Here is a 22,612-nt window from a genome sequence, read left to right as displayed (position 1 = left end):
AACAATAGAGTATATTTTAGTATATTATAACAATAGGGTTCAAGTTTAATGAGATTTGGATCTAACGTAGCAATTTGGAAGTCTCTTCAAGCTTATTAAAATGAGATTCTACTCAAGTTTACAAGCAGGTACAATAACACTTGGGATATGACTATATCTTGCATTTGAGAGGCTTTTTTTTTGTTAATTATTATTTATTTATTTATTCATTCTTGGCTGTGTCGGGTCTTCGTCTCTGTGCGAGGGCTTTCTCCAGTTGTGGCAAGCGGGGCCACTCTTCATCGCGGTGCGCGGGCCTCTCACTGTCGTGGCCTCTCTTGTTGCGGAGCACAGGCTCCAGACGCGCAGGCTCAGCAGCTGTGGCTCACGGGCCCAGCCGCCCCGCGGCATGTGGGATCCTCCCAGACCAGGGCTCGAACCCGCATCCCCTGCACCGGCAGGCAGGCTCTCAACCACTGCGCCACCAGGGAAGCCCGAGAGGCTTTTTTAAAGTACATGTAAAGCATATTGCTTATGTAATATTCTTTTTCTTTCCAGATTTTTATTTTATGACCACTGACACCAGAACAAATGTCCTTCTTTGACGGGTACTAGTGTAGCATTTTGGTAATTAGCTTAAAATACAGCTGATTTGTCCTCCTGCTGCTTTCCCCCAAGGCGACCAATATCTGGAAGTTTGTTTTAAAGCCATTTAACAAGCAGGAAGAGCCATACCTGTTGCATCTGATTTCCTCCGCATTAAATCAGGATGAATAATTTAATAAGAACTGCTCATGCACAGACACTCCAGTGATTGGTTGAAAGATAAGACTACCAGGCTGCTGGCATTTTTGTTATTTCTGGCTGGTCTTGACCAGAAGCTTGTTTTTCTTCCACAGCGGCAGTACGCCAAATGACCCTGTGACCTCAGACTTTCACCTACGCCCTTAGCGCACTAGGACCTTTCCCCTATGACAAAGGCCATTGTTCCTTTTGCAACCATGGCAGACACGTTTGGTTGGCTATGTAACTGACTTTCACAGCCCCCATCTTGCTATAGGTTGAAGTAGGCAGATACTTGTATTCCCAGCCTCCCTTGCAGCCAGGGTGATCATGTGACCCAGGTCTAAACCATGGCGCATAAGGTAAGGTTGCTGAGGGGATTCTGGAAAATCTCTTCTTCCCTAATTGGGAGCTGGTTTGACACTGTAAGGGCTCTGGAGACAAACTGTCAGAGGGTGAGTCCCAGCTCTACTACTTCTTATCTGTGTGACCCTGATAAAGTTAATTGTACTCTCTTTGGTTTTTCTTGTGCTTTGGTTTGGTTTGCTTTGATTTTTCTTATCTGCTGTAGAATTAAAGGAGTTAACACATATAAATTACTTAGGATAGTCCCTGAAATATAGTAAATGTTTAAAAATGTTAGTTATGATTATAATTAATAAACGATAGAAGGCGCACGAAGAACATTTCTGCTAGCTGCCTTTGGAAATGGCTTTGTGAGGTCACAATGCCTGGAGTTACGGCAACCATTTTGTGATCCTGTGGGGAAGGTCAAGAGGATTGCAAAGACTCTGACTCAGAACGCTTGAGTTCTGAAGATGCTGACACAAACCTGGAAAGCTTAGCTCAAGGTTTTCTTAAGTAAACAATAGACATTCTCATAGTGGATTTTCTGTTACTATCTACTGAACAATTCCATCTAATACTGTCACTATTTAATCCAGGGTTTAAGCCCTACCATCTCTGCCTCCAGCTGTTCTTCTGGCTTTGTTCACCATGTACTGCTTCCTCCTCTGGTGGAAATCTTTTAGGATATTCCCTCTTAACAGTCTGAGACTGACTTTCTTGAATCCTCTCTGGGAGCCCTCTTAAATTGACTGTGGGCTTGATAACAGCCTCCTGTTAGGGAATTAGGGCTTAACTGGGGAGGGGGAGTTATTAACCCCTTACTCTACTTCATCTGAGCAAGATCTAGCTGTAAAATACGCAGGCCCTCCTGACTCCTGCAGGGCTAGCCACTGCATGCAAACATCTTAATAAGTTGCAGGGGTCCCAATCTGGCAACTCACAGGCTGTGTCTGAGGTGGCCTAGGGGTCTCTGCAATCTTTAGGCACCATGGCATGTAGGCTCTGATGGGAATTCAAGACCACCACATGTGTGGACATGGAGGGGAGAACTGAGCGCCCTCTGAATATCACATTGTGCTTCTTTGCCAGGATCACTATAAAGCTGCCCCACCTCTTCTCCCTCAGTGCGGTTATGTTTCTTCTGGCAAAGTTTGTTCTCCATGCTTCCTTGTTTTCCAGACCACTCCTGGGAAGACTATTATGAAAAACATTGAAGGCAATGATATTGTAGGATGACAGAGGAAGGAAGAAATACAGAAGTAGAAGCTCTGGGACTCACTCTTCTCTAGATAATCAGTTTCTTGCTGGGTGCCTTATATCTCTGTTTCTATATCCAACTTTGATGATAAGCCCCTAAGGATTTCTTCCAGTCTGTTCATCGCTGAAACTACTGCAAAGTCACAGTAAAAGCAAGGATAATGAAAAGTGGGTCACTTTGTAGCCCACCTGCGTTCTGGAATTAAATCCAGCTCAGGTCAGGAACAAGCCGTAAGACTCAGTTTCTGTCACCTATCATGGGGCCTCAGTGAAATTATTTTCAATATTTCCAGTGCATTTATAAATGATTTTTCTATCACATAAAAATCAGAATGAGAAGGAAGTTTCTCTGGGGAAATTTAGAAGAAAGAAAAGCACATTCATCTATTGCTGGAATCTGTTTTCATTTTTTAAGCATATGAGGGTATTTGTTTTTTAGCTAAACCCACAAGGTGGTATGTGTAAGGATCAACACATTGCCATGGGCTACATTCTTAGAAGATACTGGACCCTCCGGAAGCCAACATAAATGATTTAGGTTGTTAAGGTATGAGTTCCTGAATTGCCCCAGTGCTTCAGCACCCTGTGTCCTGCTAACTCCCAGGATGTGCTTACTTGAGGGAATAGCTTGATGCAATGTACATGTAACAGACATACTGCCATGCTCATCTTGGGATGACCCAGAGTTGGACAGGGACCTGGGTTTGTAGAACTGCCAGACATAGAGGAAGCTCCTTCATGGCTTTTCCACTCCACACTGTCACACTTGCCTAAGCCCCCTCTCCAGCTAAACAAGCCATTTTCCCCTCACCCCCAGTGCTTCCTGAGTCCTTAATCCTTTTACTGAGAAGCCAGAAAAAGAGGTCAGTGCAAATGGGTGTTGAAAAGAAAAACCCTGGGTCTCTTTTAACCAAGAAAAGCAGAGCATTTCTGAATTCTGGCTCCGACACAGAAAAACCCTGTCTCTAAGTCCCTGCTCATGATGACTGCCTGCGGACTTGTTGGAAAGTATTCTGGCTGATATTAATTGCCGTGATCATGTATCCCGGGGAAACACTTTGAAAGTACTCAGAGCCAGTTTTTTGGAAGCAAGTAGGCCAAGAAGTCTACTATGCATTGAGTTTAATGAAAGGAAAAAAAAAAAATCTATATCTATATATCTATCTGGAGGCTTTAAGATCTATAGTCCTAGGTGTGTGCCTAGCACTATGCCAAGCCCCCTAGGAATGTAGAAGATTCAGAAGACAGGTTTCTTATCTTCCAAGAACTTAGACACAGGAAGTGAGACACGATCATCCCATAGTTGAACAACTGATAGTTAAACAGTTAAGTGCTCAACTGTGTGGTAATAAGTAGAGCTGTGCCAGGTGGCCATGGGAGAGCCCCGGGCCTGAAGCTGTAAAGGAACACTTTGTGGAGAAGCCACCAACCCAGTGGCTGGTGCCATGTCAGGAAGATGAATTTAGAAAGGATTGAGATGGGGCAACTTGTTTTTATCCACAAAGGGTATCTGTGTGGGTCAGGAATGCAATCAGACAACTTATGTTGGTCTGACTCAAACTTTGTACTTAGTTCAAGGTCTGATTTATAGCTTCAAACACTTTTACCTATAAACACAAAGACACTGCAAAATGATTTGAGTCTTTAAAATAAACAGTTGAGAGCTGGTTTTACTATGGCATGTGGCTATGTAAGAACTGTTTGATGGCTCTTTCTTACTACAAAGATGACAAGTCAGGACTTTAAGTTTCCAGGAAACGAACATTCACGGCTTTAGTCACCTCCTTGCTAGAAAGACAATAGGAGGAGGAACTGAATTCATTCCATCCATGTATATCACTTTGCCTTGATTCCCAAAGTAATGAATGAGTTTTTAAGCAGCAGTTGCTGAATTCTTTGCTTTGTCCTGACCTGCAGACTATTTAAGAAGGAAATCAAGCCAGGGAAGTATTTAGGGGGAAGAGTGCCTGCAATTTACTTTGAAATGCATCAAAAAATAAAATGGGTTATTGGGTTGGATAGAGGGATGGATAGATGTGTAGACATGTCATAAGGCAAGTATAGTGAAATATTAATGGAAGAAATCTAGGTGGTAGGTATAAGCACGTTCATGTAAAATTTTTTTAACTTTCAACTTTATTATTAAACAGTTTATAATAATATTGTGGTAAAAAAACTGAGTCAAGGTTTTGCTTTGCTTTTTTAATTTTCTTGCCCTTTCTTCTAATAGTTAAAGATCATTATCTGAAAGGACACAGAAAGAAAATAGCTTGGACTAAGTCCTAGACATAATGAAAAGTAAGAATTGTATATGTGATTTTTTTAAGGAACCCTCAAATCTATCTATAGCAGACAACTATTGATGCCAGAAATTCTACCATTACAAATATGGTCTTCTGAGTTTAGGTATTGTTCTATAAAAATCTCCTGGGGTGCGAGGAGGACTACCAGATTAAACTCTATTAGTTATTAACATTCAACTGCAAATCTTAAGTGACCACTTTCCAAATAATATGTAGCTAAAAATGTTGGGATAAGGGAGACAGAAAAGAAAACATAAGCACTGAAGGTTTTAGGACATGAGTGCAAGATGCTGAAAATATATCTGCAGAGGCATTAAAGATCAATTTCACCTTCTTACAAGGTTACCCTGGGCCAACCCAAATCTGATATTAGTGTTTGCTGCTCTTGAATTCTATATAAAAATATCCTGAAACTCCAACGGAACTACCCCATGGCAATTTAAAAAGGCTTATAAACTGCCCTTCTATAGCTCTTGCTACCTGACACCGAGGACTCAAGTCTGAATCTCAGCCCCACTGGGGACACTTGATACAGTGGACTGTTCGTCTATGGTTGGGCTTAAATTTTGACTTATCTTTCCTCCATGGAGGAGGATAATTTCTTTTGTATATTTATCTATTTTCCTACCATCAGATACACTTTTCTTAGCCAGGTTTCTTTAGAAAGCAGAGCCTGAGGCAAGGGTTCCTGTGCTACTATATTATTAGGGAGGGTACACCAAGGATCAGGAGTGAAGGACAAGGGAAGTGAGGCAGAAAAGGAGATAGAACCCATACAAGGAAGTACACAGTATACAAGTGCGCAGACCAGCTGTGTACTGAGCTGACGACCACTGAGCACAACTGATTGTTTGATATCACAGGACCATCTTCCATGGAGCCATGTAAACAATGTCTCAGCAATGTACCTCTAGGGGAGAGTAGGGGAAGAATTTATCGCCTGCTCCCACAGTCCATTGGTCAAAAGTTTCACTCCACAGAGTTAATTCTCCTGCACACCCAGGTGTACAGGTGTGAGGGTTGCTGTGAATTTCTATGTCTATGTCTTGGTATCAAAGAAGTCCCAGAGTAACAGGCAAATGGTGTACAGCATGCACATGAGGCAAAGTGTTGTCAGGTTGTGCCTTTGTGACACTGCTTGACAGCTGGAGCCAAGAGATCTAAAGTGGTGGATGAGAATGGTCTAGTACAGCCCACCCCTGTACCAAGCAGCCTGCTGTGCCCTCTGTCATCTGGCTCACTTAGTTTACTCTGGAACCTCTATTTTCCTAAGAGCAAGATGCTCTCACTTTTTTTCCCTGAAGGGGAGGTCTAAATCTAATCAGTCACAGAATTTCCCTCAAGGTGGTGGCAGGTGAAATTTTCAAAAAGCTCTAAAGCAAGAGGGTTAATGATATAAGATGTAGTACTACAGTTGCAGCTGGTCCTAAGGCTATAATTGACATTCACCATCCCCCTCTTCCACCTCCCGTTTTAGATTTCTATCACATTGGCCAGCATTTTGCCACTGATCTGCATTGCTTGCCTAGTAGCATAATCAAGATCTACACTCCCAAGGGACCTGAGGTCTTTATTGCTTTGCCCTTGGGCTGTGATTGCTGTCATTGCCCATTTTCTATGGATGCAACCAAATACATCTTCATGAATCCTGTGGGTTTCAGAAGTGCTCTTCCCTGTTCACACTGCCGCAGAACAACCATAGCTCCTCTTTCTTTGCTTGCTGATCCACCAGCATAAGGAGCCCAAAGTGAGCCAGTGGTAGTTGCTGTTCAAGTTCAAGGGAAACCTCTGAATACCAGGGCCTCTAAACTTGGACAATTCTGTTTGTGGGAATGTAAAATAGATTCACTAAGAAGGTTTCTGGAACTGATCAGACAGGCCATGCCTCCTTCCCAGACCCATGTGCTCTAACTACTGGGAACATAACACCATATATTGGCTGCTGGTTCAACACATATATTGTGTGCCCAGAGGAAAGTGCTCCAACTTTGCAGGGTGTTTTCCCCAAGGTGACAACTTAGCTGAGATTTTACTAGCCTATTCCACCATTCTGTGAGACTGGCTGCCTCTGGATGACAGGGTACATGGTAGACCCTGTAGTTAGGTGCCTATTGTCAGACCTCTTTTGCTGTTGCTGTAAAATGGGTCTCTTGGTCTTATGCAATGTTGTAAGGGCTACTACATCAATATATCAGGCATTCTGAAAGGCCTCAGATGGTTATATTGGTGGAGGCACTACGGGAAGGGAAAACAAACCCATATGCAGAGTAGGTATCAGCCCTGAAGTGCTGCCCATCAGGGTAGAAGGGACCAATATGATTGCCCTGCCATGACGTAGCCAGCTGCCTCACTGAAGACTGGTGTCATAGCAAGGAATCAACACTGGTCTCTGCTTCTGCCAGGAAGCCTTGAGCAGCCTTGGTAAGGGGGAGCCCATACTTTGGGCCCATGCATAGGCTCCTTGCTACCTTGGCCACACTGTTTACTGGATCACTGCTCAAGCACTGGGTAGCTGACGAGAGACACTGGCTTATAGCCACAGGATAAATCATCGGTCCTCCTGGTTATTGAAATCCTCTTCTGTGGTGGATACTCTTTGGTGATCATTAATATGAGACACAAAGATCTGCACACTTTGTGCCCAGTCACATAGGTCAAGCTATGTGTCTCTTCTCCATACCTTCTTGCTCCATCTGATGGGACCATCCTCCAAGAACGTGCATAAAGTGCACCTCAAAGATTGTATGTTGTATTGGGATGGGAGAGAAAGATGGAAGAATTTCTCCACCATTGGTGGAGAACTCCCATTTCCCACTGGTCAAAGGTATGAGCCATGGGATTGTTAACTCTCTTGCACTTCTAGGTTGTTGCTCATGCATGGGCAGCTGGGGGGTGGGGGTCCCATACCTTTGTGTCAATAGGGAAGCACCAGGAAGGTGAACAGCTTACAGTGCAGTCATGAGGGTAGACAGTGTCAGGTGGCAGCTGTGTGAAGCCCATTGGAGTCCATGCAGAGCTGGCTACTTCTGAAGCAGCTGCAACAAGCAGGTGAGGCTGAGAATAACTGAAGTAGAACTTGACATCTTTGATACACCCCTCAAAAGCACATTTCCAAAGAAGTGTGACCCAACTCTTTCCAGGCTACAGGAATCAATGAACCAATTTTGTCCTTAATACGGAATTTTACTAGCTTGTGTAGGACTCCATCTGCATTATTCCCTCTCCACAGCCCCTCACCCTGTAGGTGTTCTTGGGAATCTGGCGAATGTCTCAGATGTGTTTGAGACCCCATCGGGCAGTGCTCACTGTGACGACCACACCTCCATTTGCATCCCGTCCCAACCTTGGCAGCCACTGCCGCTGCAGGCTAACAGCCCTGCCAATGCCGGTGCTCTGCTTGGGGGGCAGAGCATTGCCAAATGCCTTGGCCACACAGAAAGGAGATGGTGTTCTTCCTTGTGTTAAGCTCTGTTGGGGGAGAGGCCTCACGCTGCAGTGGAGTTGTCTGGGCTCTGTGGTGTTACACTTTGGTGACACTGCTTTTCCAGTTTTATTTATTCTTCTCTCTAGGGCTAGCATACAACACTGAGATAATTGGGCCAGGGTGGCTTCAAATAATGGCCTCTGTGCTCAACCAAGAGTCATTACTCTTTGATCATTAAATTCTCTTGCTAAGTCCAGCTTGCTGTGCCAGAATTTTTCTTCCCCTGAGGAGAAGTTTTCTCCCAGGGACTGTACAGCTCTTGCACTTTAGTATTTGATACATCTTTCTCTTCCAAATCCCTTTCCTCCAGTTTGCTAAAGGACTCAGTTCAAATTCTTTGCCTAGGAGGTTCCTGAAGATTCTTGTAAACCAGGACTACTGAGGGCTGGGAGATACTATTTGCCCAATTCCTCTCACTAGTCATATCTGACCCTTAGCTCTTGCCCATCCCTTAGGGCTCCCTAATCCTTAAGAAAGGAGAACAGAGCAAACATCTCCTACACACACACTATCAGGTTAGTGATTTAAAGGTTTAAGTTGGAAGCCGTTAAAAAAAAACTCCTATTAAATATTTACAAAGCTTGTACCTGCATAGCCTCCTCTGCCATCATGCCCCCTTTGCTGATCACTTCCTTGTTGGTTTTTGGTACCCCTTGAGTTAAAATATTTGCGCTCTCCTGCAATACACAGAGACCACGAAGCCTGATAAAAGCCGCAGGGAAGCAGAGAAGTGTTTCCAGGAAAACGTGCAGTGGACATCCTCTATGCCAGGGCTCCAGTCATCACCCACTATCACCACCTGTCAGGAGCTGGAACTCTGGATGATCCCAGATCAAGGGACAGTCCATCATCCCCTGTAAAGTTATCAGGATCCCAGACCCTGTCTTCTCAGACTTTGGGTGGGAACTTCCCCTTTACGTTTCCATTGTTCCTTGGACAAAGGAAGTGGCATTGTATGCCAGCCACGATTCAAGTTAGTCAATTCAAACCTGGCTGACACAGTGTTGATGCTGCAGGTAGGCACACCCTGGACTAGGTGTCTTCAGCTGAAATACTCATGTAAAGAATCACTTCAAAATTTGTGGGCAGGTCAGGTCCTGAGACATATTCCAAGATGCTGCTAATGTTTTACTGGGCTGTCATTTTGTGGTGGCTTCTTAAGTGCAGGAATCTTGTTGTCATCTTCCTTTGGACAGCATCAGGCACACAGTTGGTGTTACAAATGCTTATTAAATAACTGGATGAAAGAATTAAACGTAGAAATAATTACTTGAAATAATGCCATGAGCTGGGGAGCTGTACTTTTTTTGATGATAGAGCAATTTTCATTGTAAGAAACTTTGAAAGAGAATCAATATATAACCCACTTGAATATCTGTCTAGACATTGATAAACATGGACTAACGCAGCATCAGAATTCCAATGTGCAAGAATATATAAAGAGTAGAGCTCTGTCTTATTTGCTATTTCACATGTATATACTCGTGCTTTAATAAGTTGGAATGGAGGCTTCCCTGGTGGCGCAGTGGTTGAGAGTCTGCCTGCCGATGCAGGGGACACGGGTTCGAGCCCTGGTCTGGGATGATCCCACATGCCGCGGAGCAACTGGGCCCATGAGCCACAACTACTGAGCCTGCGCGTCTGGAGCCGTGCTCCACAACAAGAGAGGCCGTGAAGTGAGAGGCCCGCGCACTGTGATGAAGAGTGGCCCCCGCTTGCTGCAACTGGAGAAAGCCCTCGCACAGAAACGAAGACCCAACACAGCCAAAAATTAAAAAAAAAACCAAAACAAAACCACTTAAATAAGTTAGAATGTTAGGACTGGAAGAGACCCACCAAATTTAAAAACTAAAGTCTGAAGAAATGAAGTGACTTGCCCAAGGTCACACATTAGTTAGTAGCAGATTCTGGACTAGGAGCCAGATGTCCTAACTCCCATTAGACGTTTTTCCCCTCTATTCCCTGCTCAGTTATCATGCCCTCTCCTTAGCTGTACTTTTGTCACCGTGTCACATGAACATCTCCCCCTTTAATTTTGAAGTCCCCTGTTCCAGAGGTGAGCCAGTCCCTCTCTTCGAAAAAGGCTGCTGAAAGCAGTAATTATACCACCAGATTTTAGTCATTCTCTTTCTTAATGACATCTCTGATCAAATGGTGGAAACACTGCTGTCTGAAATATCTCCAAGTCAGCAGCACCTCCTCATTTCACTAGCTATGCTAATTTAAGGGAGAAAATATTGTAGAAACAATTTGGTTAGAAATGCCATGATTTTCTCTTCTTTGCCTCTTACCCTCTTGTCTCTCTATCTCTCTGTGTCTCTGTCTCTGTCGTTCTCTGTCTCTCTCTCTCTCTCTCTCACACACACACACGCACACATGCACATACACACAGATTATTTCCTGTACCCAAAGGGCTGCAAAAGAGCCTGAGAAGTTATCTCGTTTGTTCGCCTTAGACATGATCACACCTGTACATCCCAGATGTAAGCAAATGTGACTGTTTATACAGAGGACTCCTCCCTCAGGAGTGCCCTTCAGTAATTCTTGCTAAGTGTGAACACTGTAGGAGTACACACCACACACAGGCACACTGTGGGCAGCACAGAGGACCAGAGGACCCCCACTGCCCTTGGAGGCCCATATAAGGCAGTGCAGAAGGAGAAGGGTACAAAGTTACCCACAGCTCCATTTCCTACATGCATGATGCTGGGCTCTTTATTAAGGACCTTTTCCTGGGACACATGCTCCAATAGTCACTCCCTTCTAAATGGACACACCTGAGGTGTGGCAGAGAGCTTGTACCTGGTGCAAGATTCTCTGGATTTAGCATACCACCTCCTCAGCAGGAAGTCCTTCCTATCCTAACCCTCATTGCAAAGGCCATTCCTATCACTTCTCGTTGACCACTGCAAAGATATAGAACAGCAAGTGACCCCCTCTGTGTCACTGTTGACTCTTAGTTCTCTCCAGGCTTAATCACCATCCCATGAGAGTCACATCTAGCCTCTTACTAGATGCTGGCAGATTGCTGTGAAAACCATCAAACAGATTTTTACTGAGAGTGTCCTATGTGCTGAGCTCTTAGTATACAAACCCTGAACATGAAACTTCTGATAAAGTGAGAAAGATGATATTATTAATGATAACGGTGATAATGATTAGTATATGCCAGGTCCTTTACTAACTTACTACATCTTCCCTATGAAGTGTTATTACCTCTAATCTTTATGCATGAGGAAGCCAAGCATCAGGTAGGTTAAGAGACTTGCCCAACGTCACACAGCTAACTGGTGAAAGAGCCGAACAGCCTTTCTCCAAAGTCCATGGTGCAACCACTGTGAAAATGTAGACAATTTCAGTAGAAGGTAGTAAGAACTATAAAGGAGTTTGTATACGATACCTGGGGAGCACAGAGAAGTCACCTAACTTGGCCTGAGGAATTACAGAAGACTTCCTGGAGGAGATGTTCTCTGAGCGGCCTCTGACCCCCAATCCCTAGTCCAGAGGCAGGGTCACTAATGCAGTCACAAAGGGTGGTCACCTCCTCCGCCTCTATGGAGGCCTGTCCAGCCTCCAGTCCCTTTTCCTTCTCCATATCTTGGCTGGATGTGATTGGCCCAGATTGTTGTTCCTAGTCCCACACTCTTATTCAGAGGGAGTTTATCCTTCTTATGCTTCTGCACCTCCCCCCAGCTCCAACTCTGTTGCTCAATGCCTTACAGTCTAAAGCAAGTAAGAGAATTGCATGCTGCCTCCCTTTCACCATTAAGTGAACCCTGGTGGCAGGCGAGGAGAATTAATGCATTGAATCCGAATATATCTGGGATGGATGACTCCATAACAAACTCATTGTGTCATGCTTGAACAATATAAGGATTCTTTCCTTCTCTCCGAGATCCCACAGCTGCAAGATTTCTGTGCTGCTTTGCAGACTCTTATCAGAGCTTTAATGAAGTATAGTTGGTTTGAAGTAAAGTCTGTCGGTTCTCATGAAAAGAATTATATTTTGTTCTTGCACTGCATATTCAGCTTTAAACCAGGACTCAGGGCTCATTACTCAGAAAACAGTAATCGATTTTCATCCCCAAATATTAATTGTGCTGCTGTATTTTCCCCCGATAGGAGGATGAGCTCATTATCGAGAAGGGTTTGCCCATAGGAAACAATTGATTACAATGATCTAGATACCAGTTGCTCAAAGAGTTTGAAAGGGCCAGATGCTGCTATGCTGAAGGGGTCTTTGGCTGGGGAAAAGGAAACTAATTACCACACATAATCCTAGTGACATTCCAAGGCAAACCAGTATGGCCATTGGGATGTTTGCAACATTTGTAAAAGGCTCTGGCTGCACATTTTTGTAGCAATAATCACTGATTATGAACTCAGAGCTGGGGAATAACACAAGGGCTTTTTATTCCATCTTCTAATCTTCGATAAGCCTATGTGTCAGATGAGCAAGACTTTCTCTCAGTTTAAAGATTGCCGAGAGCTTTAATCTCAGGGATGTGGCACATAGTAGCTGCTCAGTAAATATCTGTTGAATGAATAAACAAATCTGAATGTCTGTTCTGGCTTTCCTGGACCTCACAGGAGTGATTTTCAGCCAAGCTTCCTATTGTAGATTCCAGAAGCAATCTAGTTTTTCCAATCATGACTCTGAAAGGTACAGTAAGCATGTTTTAGAAGGGGAAAGGAAGAAAGGAAGAAGGGAAGAAAGGGAGGAAAAGAAAGAAAGAAAGAAAGAAAGAAAGGAAGGAAGGAAGAAAGAAAGGAAGAAAAGAAAGAAAGAAAGGAAGGAAGAAAGAAAGAAGGGAAGAAAAGAAAGAAAGAAAGGAAGGAAGAAGGAAAGAAAGAAAGAAAGAAAGGAAGGAAGGAAGAAAGAAAGGAAGAAAAGAAAGAAATACAGAAAGAAAGGAAGAAAAGAAAGGAAGGAAGAAGGAAAGAAAGAAAGAAAGAAGCTCGCTTGCTCTCAGGAGAAGACAGAAAGGGTAAAAAAAAGGAGGACGTAGGGAAGCAGGAAGGACAGTGGAGCATATAGGAGGAAGGAAGTGCAGTGAAGCAGCCAGACTGGAGGGAAGAGGAGGAAGACTTGGGAGTTGGCATCTAGTAAAGCAGTTAATGGCCTAATAGCAGCTTCTGAGAGCTCTGAGTTAATGGAAAACAAGTGATATGACCTGGTAGTCTCCATAAGTGGGAGGCAGAAATAGCCCCCTGGGAAGAGTCTGTGTCTGTGGTGGTATAACGGACTGAACAAAACGTTTAAGATAGCAAGCAAGAAAGAGAGAGGGAGGGAGGAAAAAAAACTCTCCCAGTTAAGAAATCTATAGTTTTCCTGAAACTGTAAGTTCACTTTCACAGTGATGAGAAAGGCTCTCACTTCCAAAAAGGGAGAGACCCTAAAATTGCCAAGCCCACAGGTTAGAGTGCTGTTTGTGAGGAAATGAAGCCTGCTTATGCCAGAAAGCAGACTTAACTTATTCAGAAGATACGAACTCTTTCCTTGTGGGAAATCTGGCCCACTTCATTGCCTTTTTTCAGCAGTGAAAGCGCAGAGTCCTAACCACTGGGCCGTCAGGAAGTCCCTTCATTGTTTTTTATATTGGCCAAGGCCAAGATTATGGTTTTATTTGCCCTGCTCAGCAACTTAAAATACTCATTAACAGCAAGTTCTTCATTATGTCTAACCTGTATCTCTCTTGCTTTAATACAAGCTTCCTTTTCCCTCTCTCTGCAGCTTCAACAGAGGAGATTAATTAGCACACATCTTCTGTACAGTACATTCCTTGATACCCTTTACTCTTAGGTTATTCATTAGCCGTCTCCACCCCCTCCTCTCCAGGAAGGCTTTGAACAATAACTAAATAGACAATGAGACCTGCTTCTGCTGCCTTTTCCTAACACATCCTCATGCGCAGCATCATGAACCAGGCACAGGGAAGAGAATCACAATAAAACAATTTCAGGGGCTTCCCTGGTGGTGCAGTGGTTGAGAATCTGCCTGCCAATGCAGGGGACACGGGTTCGAGCCCTAGTCTGGGAAGATCCCACATGCCGCAGAGCAACTGGGTCCGTGAGCCACAACTACTGAGCCTGCGCGTCTGGAGCCTGTGCCCCGCAACAAGAGAGGCCGCGATAGTGAGAGGCCTGCGCACCGCGATGAAGAGGGGCCCCCGCTTGCCGCAACTAGAGAAAGCCCTCGCACAGAAACGAAGACCCAACACAGCCATAAATAAATAAATATAAAAAAAAATTTCAGATTGGGGATTAACTGCATATTTCTTTAGCGTTTAGCCTAGATTATCACCCCAAAATTGACCACATACTCTTCCAAACAGTTTTATAAGACTCACATAGGGCACGAATTATCACCTCCACATGAGGGGAGAAACCGGAATGTGCCTTTCCCCAGCAAGTTATCAGCACAGCCAGGAAAAACCTCCAGTGTCTGAACTTGAACTTTCTTGCCCTGTCCACAGTCCAAAGTATCCTTCATGTCTTCAAGGTAAAAGTCCAGAAAAATCTCAAGGAATTTCCAAGCACCAAAGCCACAAAGGGGAGCTTGTTGTTGGTCCCCCTGCGGTTCTAACACTTCCCTGGACCTCCTGATTCATCCTCCCACACCAGGTGTCTCACCCTGAAATTCTCTTTCTCTCAAAAAAAAAAAAAAAAAGCCTTGCAGGAAGTTCTCTGGCCATTGAATTGCTTCATAATGACAACTTTCTCAAAATTTTCCATTAGGCATCAGTTGCTCTTTAATTTAGAGTGAAGAGAAAGGTCATCATCTTTCTTGCTGCTTAAACTAGAGCACGACTCAGAAGAACAAACAGAGAAGAGACGGCACAAATCCTCACATTATTTTTTAATACCCCACGTGGTATTGCAGGCTCCACTCAATAAGATCTAGGACTAAAGTAAGTCTATCTTTCCTTATGTAACTGTTTACCTTTGCAAAGACTCACAGGATTCTTTCATACAGGACAGACACTAAGCAGGCAAGACTGGTATCCCCTGGGGTCAGGGAAACAGACGGCCAACCCCAAGTCAGAACAGAAGGTTGGAGCTGAGAGTGTGGGCTGACCCCATACTCAGAGAAGGCGGTGGGGACCAAGGGGAGAGGAAGTGGCCCCATCCCCAGCCAACCTGCCCTCCCAGCTCAACAGCATCTGTGGAATTCCATCATTAGAGATTCCTTGCCCTTGTCTCCTAGGAGAAGACAACAAACCACACACTGAATCATTAACAAGCCGGTGGGAATTTGTTCATCATATGACTCCCTCTGGAAACGGGGCTGGGGGCAGCGGGAGCTCTTCCATTCACAATGCTGCCCAAACCCCGTCTAAGACAATGCGAGCTGGAGAAGGCAGCCCAGTCTTCTCTCCTTGGTCCAGCCAGTGGGTTTTTTAATTTGTTTTAATTGAAGTATAGGTGATTTACAATGTTGTGTTAGTTTCAGGTGTACAGCAAAGTGATTCAGTTATACATATATTCTTTTTCACATTCTTTTCCCTTATAAGTTATTACAAAATATTGAGTAGAGTTCCCTGTGCTATACAGTAGGTCCTTGTTGGTTATCTATTTTATATATGTAGTGTGCATATGTTAATCCCAAACTCCTAATTTATCCCTCCCTCCTTCCCCCCTTGGTAACCATAAGTTTTTTTTTTTCTATGTGTGTAGATCTATTTCTGTTTTGTATACAAGTTCATTTGTATCTTTTTTTTTTTTTTTGATTCTACATATAAGCAATATCATATAATATTTGCCAGTGGTTTTTAAGACTCCATAACTCGTTTTGACTCACTGGCCTGCTGGGCTGGCACACCTCTTGCACACACACTTAGAACAGAGCTGCTCTCACAAGCTTGATCTGCAGCTCTAGGTTTTCAGCCCAGAGTTTTCCTGGGTATAATGTCAAATTAGGTGAGTAGAATCTCTTTGGTTACCTTGGAAATTCTCTCTGAAAGTGAAAGCTTGGTTTCAAAGGGAAAAAGGAAAGTTGATACCTGCCCAGCTACCTTTTGGGTGAGGGTTGGTAGAGCTACCTTTACAGTGTTAAGTGTTACTAGCTCCCTACCCACTCTGTCCTGAAGAGGCTGCATGGGCTGGGAGCCTCCTTTATGCCTCCAATTCCTGATAATACAGTGTCCCATTGGCAACTTCCAAACACAGGGTATGAACTCTCTCTTCTCGGTTTTAAGGCTGGAATTTCAGAAGTGATTTCAAGTTTGATTGCCCACTTCTCATTTTCTGTGGATTTTGGCAAGTCAGCTATTCATGACACCATTTTCATCTGCTAGCCCCACCCTTGGTGGGACACATTCAAACTGAAACAATCCCATCCTGAGCCATGAGATCTCTAGCTTCATTTAAAAAAGTGAGAGAGCCTAGCACTCAGCTGCAGACAAATCTCTAGGTTAAAGAACAGCCATTTTTCATCAGCTTTAGCAGATATTGTGATTTCCTTGGGACGTTTACCACATGCAAATGTAGTCTCTCTCTCTTGGTGGAATGTCTCCCAGATTTTGCTGGGTGGATCAAGTGGCATTGCCAACTAGAGAGGAGAAAAGTAATGGAATGAGGAACACAGTCATGATTCCTTTCTTCTGCAACCAAGTTTTTCAAGGAATTGGTCAATTATTCTTCTGGCCTTGGTATGTCTCAAACAGTTGTATTCACATTCTTGTTTTGGGGAACCTCTCACCATCTCAATTGCCATGGGCAGTTCAGGCAAAATCTCACTTGTGTCTGAATCTAGATTAATTCAGGAACAGGCTAGAATTTTACCTGGATGCTTACCTCCACATTCTGTTTTACTTTGGAGACCTGTATTTTTAGGTAGAACTGGAATCTCTCAATTCTCTCTCACACGGATTACCTGTGCCAAAGTGGCCATATTACGAAGTTGAGAAGGGATTCGATTTTACTTTACTTTCATCTCAGTTTCTATCCTATTTTAGGAAAGATGGAAATTACACATCTTCTTTTACGCCCATTATTTCCACTCCAAATGAAAAAGGAAGAAGTTAATGACCAAACATTTTTGATCATCTCTGTCTCAGAACATTTCTTACAGGTTTATCCAGAGAGGACAGAGGCTGTGTTGATTCTGTCTGTGAAAGACCGGGACAAGTGGGTTTAAATAATGCATAGCTTTTCAGTCTCTTAAGGAGGTGGCTGTTTGGTTGTTTATCATACTTAAATGACTGAGAATTGGCAGGAACTGACTCTCAAATGACGCCAACATGGGGACATAGGATGGAAAGGAGGAGCAGGGGTGGTGGTGGCAGTGCGGAGGGATGACCCTTAAGCAGTTTCATCCCTCTCTCAGCATATGCAGTGTTGCTACTCATTTCCACGATGCTCTATTTCTCAAACCAGAATATACACCTTCCTCCTTCCGGGAAATAGGTAGCCATGTGCCTGGGTACTGGTAGCCAAGGGATAAACAAATCCATCTTCCCAGAATACAAATGTTTCCCCCAAAGATTTGGGGGTTGGGACATGTAAAGCAACTTAACTAGTAATTTAAATAGTTTTATATTTTAAAAAAGCAGTATATTGAGTAGAGTATAATATTCTAATATAATTTTAACATAAAAGGAGAGAGTGAAACAAACTCTTCCAACGTCCGTGAGTATTTTGCTCAATGCCAGGCTTCCAGGGAGTAGCATGTCTGTGCTCTGGCAGGTAGGATGCCTGAGCAGAAACGTTTGAGAAGCACAAGCTGCTGTATTTAACAAAACTACCTACCACATCCGTGTCCCGAGGCTGGGTTCTTTTGCGCGGGGCTGACCCAGGCATGCTGCTGTATGGGCTGCTTGTGTGATGCCTGGCCCCAAATGAGCCATTCCACCCCTCTTGCTCTAAATAAATCCCGACCGTCCGCCCGTTGCTACCGCTTCTCACTTGATGGTAGTTATGAGGCCATTGGTAGAAAACAAGAATCTGCTCTTTCACCATCTGCATATTGGACAAGTCTTGCACTATTTAGCTTGTGAGGCCTGATAAGAAGGAAGCACAATCTGCCCATTGACTGCTGCCCTTCTTTCCAGCCCCAAGTGCCAGAGTCTCCTGGCTTAGACTCTCATTTTGCATGTCTCTAGCTGTCCCCAGTTGGATGCTTTCAGTCGCACCTGCATGGCACTTGTAAGAGAAGAAAAAGGGCTCCCTTGAGCTAATTCAAACTCCTGGCCCTCACACTTGTTCCACTCTCATACGTCCGAGGGATCTCTAATTTGAGGACTAAACATGTTTAAAGAATGCTGTTTTCATGCGTCCACAATCCATTGTTTATTTTGACCCATACTCCTAGGAACATCCTGGGTACTTCCCTTGTATTTTTTTTTCCAAAGAAGAAGGCAGGCGGTAATGACAGGGCTCTTTCTCCTGCTCCATCTTCATGATGGCTCTGAGGTGAGCTATGCCTGTGTCCAGGCCATCAGGGAGGGCTCATAATAATCTCCTCTGGATCTAGCATCTTTTATTTTTTTAAACTTATTTAAAAAATATCTTTATTGGAGTATAATTGCTTTACAATGTTGTGTTAGTTTCTGCTGTACAACAAAGTGAATCAGCTATATGTATACATATATCCCCATATTCCCTCCCTCTTGAGCCTCCTTCCCACCTTCTCTATCCCACCTTTCTAGGAGGTCACAAAGTACCGAGCTGATCGCCCTGTGCTATGTAGCAGCTTCCCACTAGCCATCCATTTTACATTTGGTGGTGTATGTATGTCAATGCTACTCTCTCACTTCGTCCCAGCTTCCCCTTCCTCCACTGTGTCCTCAAGTCCGTTCTCTACGTCTGTGTCATTTTTCCTGCCCTGCCATTAGGTGCATCAGTACCGTTTTTTTAGATTCCATATATGTGCATCAGCACCCGGTATTGTTTTTTCTCTTTCTGACTTACTTCACTCTGTATGACCGGCTCTAGGTCCATCCACCTCATTACAAATAACTCAATTTCATTGCTTTTCATGGCCGAGTAATATTCCATTGCATATATGTGTCACATCTTCTTTATCCATTCATCTGTCAATGGACATTTAGGTTGCTTCCATGTCCTGGCTATTGTAAACAGTGCTGCAGTGAACATTGTGGTACATGCCTCTTTCTGAATTATGGTTTTCTCAGGGTATATGCCCAGTAGTGGGACTGCTGGGTCATACGGTAGTTCTATTTTTAGTTTTTTAAGGAACATCTACACTGTTTTCCATAGTGGCTGTATCAATTTACATTCCCACCAACAGTGCAAGAGGATTCCCTTTTCTCCACACCCTCTCCAGCATTTATTGTTTGTAAATTTTTTGATGATGGCCATTCTGACTGGTGTGAGGTGATACCTCATTGTAGTTTTGATTTGCATTTCTCTAATAATTAGTGATGTTGAGCATCTTTTCATGTGTTTGTTGGCAATCTGTATGTCTACTTTAGAGAAATGTCTATTTAGGTCTTCCGCCCATTTTTGGATTGGGTTGTTTGATATTTGATATTGAGCTGCATGAGCTGCTTCTATATTTTGGAGATTAATCCTTTGTCAGTTGCTTCATTTGCAAATATTTTCTCCCATTCTGAGGGTTGTCTTTTCGTCTTCTTTATGGTTTCCTTTGCTGTGCAAAAGCTTTGAAGTTTCATTAGGTCCCATTTGTTTATTTTTGTTTTTATTTCCATTTCTCTAGGAGGTGGGTCAAAAAGGATCTTGCTGTGATTTATGTCATAGAGTGTTCTGCCTATGTTTTCCTCTAAGAGTTTGATAGTGTCTGGCCTTACATTAAGGTCTTTAATCCATTTTGAGTTTATTTTTGTGTATGGTGTTAGGAAATGTTCTAATTTCACTCTTTTACATGTAGCTGTCCAGTTTTCCCAGCACCACTTATTGAAGAGGCTGTCTTTTCTCCATTGTGTATTCTTGCATCCCTTATCAAAGATAAAGGTGACCATATGTGCGTGGGTTTATCTCTGGGCTCTCTATCCTGTTCCATTGATCTATATTTCTGACTTTGTGCCAGTACCATACTCTCTCGATTACTGTAGCTTTGTAGTATAGTCTGAAGTCAGGGAGCCTGATTCCTCCAGCTCCATTTTTCTTTCTCATGATTGCTTTGGCTATTCGGGGTCTTTTATGTTTCCATACAAATTCTGAAATTTTTTGTTCTAGCTCTGTGAAAAATGCCATTGGTAATTTGATAGGGATTGCACTGAATCTGTAGATTGCTTTGGGTAGTAGAGTTATTTCCACAATGTTGATTCTTCCAATCCAAGAACATGGTATATCTCTCCATCTGTTTGCATCATCTTTAATTTCTTTCATCAATGTCTTATAGTTTTCTGCATACAGGTCTTTTGTCTCCTTAGGTAGGTTTATTCCTAGGTATTTTATTCTTTTTGTTGCAATGGTAAATGGGAGTGTTTCCTTAATTTCTGTTTCAGATTTTTCATCATTAGTGTATAGGAATGCAAGAGATTTCTGTGCATTAATTTTGTATCCTGCTACTTTACCAAATTCATTGATTAGCTCTAGTAGTTTTCTGGTAGCATCTTTAGGATTCCCTATGTATAGTATCATGTCATCTGCAAACAGTGACAGCTTTACTTCTTCTTTTCCAATTTGTATTCCTATTATTTCTTTTTTGTCTCTGATTGCTGTGGCTAAAACTTCCAAAACTATGTTGAATAATAATGGTGAGAGTGGGCAACCTTGTCTTGTTCCTGATCTTAGTGGAAATGGTTTTAGTTTTTCACCATTGAGAACGATGTTGGCTGTCGGTGTGTCATATATGGCCTTTATAATGTTGAGGTTAGTTCCCTCTATGCCTACTTTATGGAGAGTTTTTATCATAAATGGGTGTTGAATTTTGTCAAAAGCTTTTTCTGCATCTATTGAGATGATCATATGGTTTTTATCCTTCGGTGTGTTAATATGGTGTATCACATTGATTGATTTGTGTATATTGAAGAATCCTGACATTCCTGGGATAAACCCCATTTGATCATGGTGTATGATCCTTTTAATGTGCTTTTGGATTCTGTTTATTAGTATTTTGTTGAGGATTTTTGCATCTATGTTCATCAGTGATTTTGGCCTGTAGTTTTCTTTTTTTGTGACATCTTTGTCTGGTCTTGGTATCAGGGTGATGGTGGCCTCGTAGAATGAGTTTGGGAGTGTTCCTTCCTCTGCTATATTTTGGAAGAGTTTGAGAAGGATAGGTGTTAGCTCTTCTCTAAATGTTTGATAGAATTTGCCTGTGAATCCATCTGGTCCTGGGTTTTTGTATGTTGGAAGATTTTTAATCACAGTTGCAATTTCAATGCTTGTGATTGGTCTGCTTATATTTTCTATTTCTTCCTGGTGCAGTGTTGGAAGGTTGTGCTTTTCTAAGAATTCATCCATTTCTTCCAGGTTGTCCATTTTATTGGCATATAGTTGTTTGTATTAATCTCTAATGATCCTTTGTATTTCTGCAGTGTCAGTTGTTACTTCTCCTTTTTCATTTCTAATTCTGTTGATTTGAGTCTTCTCCCTTTTTTTCTTGATGAGTCTGGCTGATGGTTTATCAATTTTGTTTATCTTCTCAAAGTACCAGCTTTTAGTTTTATTGATGTTTGCCATCATTTCTTTCTCATTTACTTCTGATCTGATCTTTGTGATTTCTTTCCTTCTGCTAGCTTGGGGTTTTTTTGTTCTTCTTTCTCTAATTGCTTTAGGTGTAACTTTAGGTTGTTTATTTGAGATTTTTCTCGTTTCTTGAGGTAGGGTTGTATTGCTATAAACTTCCCTCTTAGAACTGCTTTTGCTGCATCCCATAGGTTTTGGGTCGTCGTGTTTTCATTGTCATTTGTTTCTAGGTATTTTTTGATTTCCTCTTTGATTTCTTCAGTGATCTCTTGGTTATTTAGTAGTGTATTGTTTAGCCTCCATGTATTTGTGTTTTTCACAGTTTTTTCTTGTAATTGATATCTAGTCTCATAGCATTGTGGTCAGAAAAGATACTTGATATGATTTCAATTTTCTTAAATTTACCAAGGCTTGATTTGTGACCAAGATATGATCTATCCTGGAGAATGTTTTTACCTTGCTCCTTCATCTGCTATGTATTTCTCTGTCTTCTCATTTTGCTTAACTTACTGTGTTTGGGGTCTCCTTTTTGCAGGCTGTAGGTTCGTAGTTCCCATTGTTTTTGGTATCTGTCCCCAGTGGGTAAGGTTGGTTCAGTTGGTTGTGTAGGCTTCCTGGTGGATGGGACTGGTGCCTGTGTTGTGTTGGATGAAGCTGGATCATGTCTTTCTGGTGGGCAGGACTGCATCCAGTGGTGTGTTTTGGGGTGTCTGTGACCTTATTATGTTTTTAGGCAGCCTCTCTGCTAATGGGTGGGGTTGTGTTCCTGTCTTGCTAGTTGTTTGGCATGGGGTGTCCAGCAATGGAGCTCGCTGGTCATTGAGTGGAGCTGGATCTTAGC

This window comes from Balaenoptera musculus, chromosome 2, assembly GCF_009873245.2.
Source record: "Balaenoptera musculus isolate JJ_BM4_2016_0621 chromosome 2, mBalMus1.pri.v3, whole genome shotgun sequence".
In the NCBI taxonomy this organism is placed as follows: Eukaryota; Metazoa; Chordata; class Mammalia; order Artiodactyla; family Balaenopteridae; genus Balaenoptera; species Balaenoptera musculus.
Note: the sequence above shows the minus strand (reverse complement) of the source record.